This window comes from Protobothrops mucrosquamatus, unplaced genomic scaffold (genome assembly GCF_001527695.2).
Source record: "Protobothrops mucrosquamatus isolate PMUCROS unplaced genomic scaffold, P.Mucros_1.0 scaffold173, whole genome shotgun sequence".
NCBI lineage: Eukaryota > Metazoa > Chordata > Lepidosauria > Squamata > Viperidae > Protobothrops > Protobothrops mucrosquamatus.
In genome coordinates, this window is record NW_015386533.1 from 852,497 (window position 1) to 857,295 (window position 4,799).

The window sequence follows — 4,799 nt, forward strand, 5'->3', positions numbered from 1 at the left end:
ATGATTGATGCTTCATCAGCTGCTGAGTCATCTCCAAGGAAGGCAGGTTGAAATCTCCCAGCATTATAAGTCTGGGAAACCCCATTGTCAACTTGATCAGAGTTAAGCAGCTGAGAGGGAGAAGCTCCTATGCAGCACAGAGATAATACCAATAACAGCCTTTGATCCCATCTTCACCAGCAGAGTCTCCATCCAGGTAACTAGAAAGTTGTGCCTGTGAAAACCACAAGAGTCTCCCTTATAGCCAATCGATAGTGTCTACTGGTTTGGGGCTCATGCATACATTTATGAGAGCAACTCTCTATCCTGTTCTCAATTACCACATGATGAAAACATGCATATTTACCCAAATATAACTCTTTTACATCAGTTTTACTTCATTTAAATCTGGTTTTTTTTATACTTTATACTTTTTGTTTTTCTAGTGTTTTTAATATAGTTTTATATTTATATGCTTTCATTATTTTCACTATTACCCAATTTAGGAACCCTTTAGGAGTAGAATAAGTAACAAGCAACATGATAAATGTTTTTAAAATTATTTTGTACCATTTCCTTCCCCTGCTTTTTAAATTACAATGCTTATCAAAGCTGAGATTGTCTGGCTATTTAAATGTTGTGGCACATATTTGTATTTTTCTTTTGTTGGTTATTCTAGTAAAAAAAACCCCAAAATGTAGTAAAAATTGTCTAAACAATGAAGCAAATTAGAAATTTGCTGCACTCTCTAGTAATAACACCATCATTAGATAAGATTTGACATGCACCCAGGATAAAAAGGTGTTTTTGATTATAATACATAGATTTCTATGAGCATTCATATGTATGTTTATGCAATACTTAAAGAACTATTTTGAACAAAAAATACTTCCTTTAGTGGAAGATATTTATATTCAGGTCTCAGATACAATCTGTTGTGAATGGAAGCATCTTGGCACACGGAATAGTCTTCTTTTGTGTATGCAGAGCCCAGCAATCTTCTCTAGCTGAAGCCATGGAAAGAAATGTTAATAACAGATGTGAAAAAAACACTGATCTGTACAAGCAATTGTCTAGATACTCTGAAGCCTAGGAGATCATCAATTTCAATCTGAAAACATTTTGTTCTTCTAAGATAATAGAGAACTAACCCCACATGGAATTTTAAAGTTCTAGTCTAGATGAACCAAAAGAGTTTCCCACAGTTCTTTCCCCCATTATCTGTAGAGGGCATAACAAACACATGCTTTGCATGCAGAAAAAGCTAACTTTGCTACTACCAGTATTTCCACTTAGGACAGGTGGGGAACTTGCAACCCTTGGGCTACATGTAATTTTGTACCCATTTGTTGTTCCCAGATCACTCAGGTTTACAGAGTTGAATTTTGATGGCAAAAGCAATGGTTTATAACCTTTTCCTACTTTGGGGGTAAGTCTCTGTGCCTGATACTATAAAAATGCAAAACATTGTAGGTCCACTAAGCTTTTGCAAGGTTTAATCACAAACTTATTTCTACGTTAACTGCTGCTGCTAGAAGCCTGTAAAAAAGAAAAAATAGTAGAAGTTTGGTATCACCCCTTGCAAAGGTCATTACCTCATCAGGCTTGCCTCACCAGGCCTGCCTCCCCAAAAGATAAGGTAGTAAAAGAGAATTGTCCTATTACCTTGGTAGTTATTGCCAAGGTAGCCAGATTCCTTTAAATCTGGTACTCTACAACAGTATCATCCAGCTAGCATAGCGAGAGGGATGATGCTAATTAGCATCCCAACAAACCTGGAGTGTGCTGTAAGAGGTCAGTTTGGAGAAGATTGCAGAAAATCATACTGGATTAGACAGGCAAATGTATATGAAGTCCTAATTTTAGAAAGGCCTCATCCTCAATGTGAGAATAGACTTCATTTTTGTAGCAGGTACTTGTTAACCAGTTGTTTTTTTTTAGTATGTTGGGCAAACAGAGCCACATGATAGCTTTGTGGACATTATTTTGTTTAGTGTACGCTGAACATGCATAATTGCTGGGAAGAAATCTTAATGCAGAAATAATCAGACATGGCTGGAATTGGGCCTATTGACCAGCCACAAAAAGCACAGGATCTATGTGCATTTTTAAGTTGTGTAGGAAAGGCAATGTCAGCACCTGGGTGGTTCTTACCTTTATATAGTATGCACTTCTTAATAAAGCCATCTTCTCTTCTATAGAACTATTAGCGAATGTGTGAGATGAACCTCCACTTTCCTACCCAGTAAGAAATATTCCTGAGGCATGGGTTGCTGGTACCGTATATACTGGATGTATTCACTGTCCCTGACTTGCCTGGAACTCCATTGGTCAGACTCGCCCCAATATACTTTGTTGCCTTAAGGCAACGGTGATTTCCCTCCTCCCCACTAGCCAGGATACTCATTTAACCAGACTGGTAGATGAATCTCATTGCAGAAGAAAGGATGGGAGAATAGTATCTTCCACTACACTTAAGGTAGCAGGCCAAAGCTTCGAGGCCCAGGGAAAGCTGCACACCAGGCTCCCTTTTTACAACATTTGCTTCCATTCCGAGCCAGGTTTTCTTTCTACAGACCTTTCTAGAGATTGATCAGTTGCATTTGGTAAGTTCTCGCAAAAAAAGGCCTTGTTTCTTTACGCGAATTAAAGCAACTCGTAGGACGCAGCCTTTCTCTTCCCTTCTCCCCCCACCCAGCCGAGCCGTGTCTCTTTAAAATCTGGAACACAAATCGCCATCCAAACCCCGCCCACCTTCCTCCACCTCCCACTATTCTGACGTCAGGAGGAAGGAGGGGAGGAAAATCATAATCAAAACGGGCGAGGAAGCGCAAAGGCGAAGCCCAGAAGTAAAGCGTTGTGCGAGAGAAGCGCTGCTCGGGCTGAAGGTAATTGGTCGTTTCTCCGGGAAGGGAGGAAGGATGCTGTGCAAATTGCAGCTAGCCAGCTTCAGGAGGAAAACGGGAGCTGAATAAGGGGGGGGGGGGGGGAAGGCGGTACGTTGAGTGTGTGTGTGTGAGTGTGTGTGTGAGAGAGGGAGAGGTTTATTAAGGTTTATTACCACGTTTTATGGCAAGATTCTAGAACAGGCTGGAGATTGAGAAATCTAACACATCTGAAGCACTATAGATTTGGAGAGGCTGTTTTGTGGCATTAGTAAATTATACACACAGGGGGAGAGAGGGAGAGAAATTATACACACAGGGAGAGAGAGGGAGAGTAAATTATACACACACACAGAGAGAGGGAGAGGCGCTGGAGCTGAATGCGTGGGATTCGTATTTATTACCATTGCGCCGGGACGAACAATTCCGCGTGTGGGATAACAGCCGAGTGAGATTTCGGATGTGCTCGAAGGATCGCGGTTGGATTCCCCCCCCCCCGCCGCCGCCGATTTGTCTGTGTGCGCGCTTGTGCACGTATTGTGCCTTTGAACAGCCTGTTTGTCGCTTTTTCTTTGAAGCTAGAATCAGCTGGGACGCCTTTCTTGCCTCTTACTCCGAAGGCAAAGGAGCCTCTGGCTCCAGAATAAAAGAGCCAGGAGGCATTTTCCCAATATGTAGTAGTCAGCTGGTGTAGCCCCTAATAGGGTATACAATTTGACAGGCAGGGGAGCAAGCAGCAAGGAGCCAGGATTTGAGGGCGGGGGGGGCGGCGGCGGAGGAAATGATGCGAAAACCGTAATTGGAGGTTTGTTTGTTTGCTTGCCTTAGAAAAAACCTAAAGGCGGCCTGTAGGATTTGTGAGATAATTCAGTCCCCCACCCCTTTTGGTCTTCATCGCGTCTCCCTTCACTTGCCTCCTAATGCCTGGTTTCCTAGTACTGAGGAGGTTTCTGTATTCAGTTCATAAAGATGGCATTCATCTATCTCTCCTTAGATTAAATAGTGGTTGCAAATGTGCCTGTTTAACTATGGCTCCTCCATTAAGGGTGCGACTGATTGTTCTATGTAGGGGAGTGGTAGCCCTTCGAGGAAACCCAGTTATTGGTGGGTGGGTTTTAAAAATTGTTTACTTTCAGAGATGTCTTTTGTATAGAAGTTCCCTTTTTTGAAGGAGTGCTGAGTCCTGCTGCAAATCTATAACATGGAAGTGAAAGTGATTTGTGTTTTCCTTTGCATGACCCTCTCTACCAGTCTGAGGAAAGGAATGAATAATTTAATCTGTAGCTGTTCGATGGCATTTATATAGTTTTGAACATTTAAAGAAGGAAGTACTGTATAAGTGAGGGACTATAAGTAATCAGTGACCCACAGCAAAATAAAAATGTGACATTTAATCACATGTTTATGGCTGTTTTTTTCTTTAAGGTTTATTACCATGTTTTATGGCAAGATTCTAGAACAGGCTGGAGATTAAGAGGAGAAATCTAACATATCTGAGGCACTATAGATTTGGAGAGGCTGTTTTGTGGCATTAGTAAATTATACACACAGGTGTGTGTGAGTGTGTATATCTGCATCTAAAATAGGCCACCAAAAGGGTAACTGTTGCAGTAAAAATAAGATGTGTCATTTTTAAGATTTAACATGGCCTTATACTTCTGTGGACCAAAAGTAATGTTAGCTGATAATGTATGGAACATTAACCGGAACTGGATTTATATTTCAGTCTTTTAATCAGTTTGTTGTACCACTCTGCCTATAGTTTAAATTGTTGATCTGCTTGAAGAGGGATCTTGCTATTTTTAATCAAGGCAACATTATATGGCTAGATATAGTTGGGACCAAAAATCTATTTTCTAATTCATTCCTGGCACTCTAAGATGAAGTGGGGGAAGGCTATATTTAAGTGTACATCTTTAATTGATGGAGCCATTT

The 4,799-nt window shown here is 41.0% G+C and overlaps 1 protein-coding gene across 1 annotated transcript in view; it reads left to right on the forward strand.

Moving 5' to 3' along the window:
• The first annotated feature begins 2,780 nt into the window (after positions 1 to 2,780).
• CSDC2 (cold shock domain containing C2) overlaps positions 2,781 to 4,799 on the forward strand; it is a 26,824-nt gene continuing 24,805 nt past the window's right edge. Inside the window, exon 1 of the mRNA XM_015813605.1 lies at positions 2,781 to 2,867. The gene's annotated coding sequence lies outside the window, so the exon portion shown is untranslated. The remainder of the gene's footprint in view (positions 2,868 to 4,799) is intronic.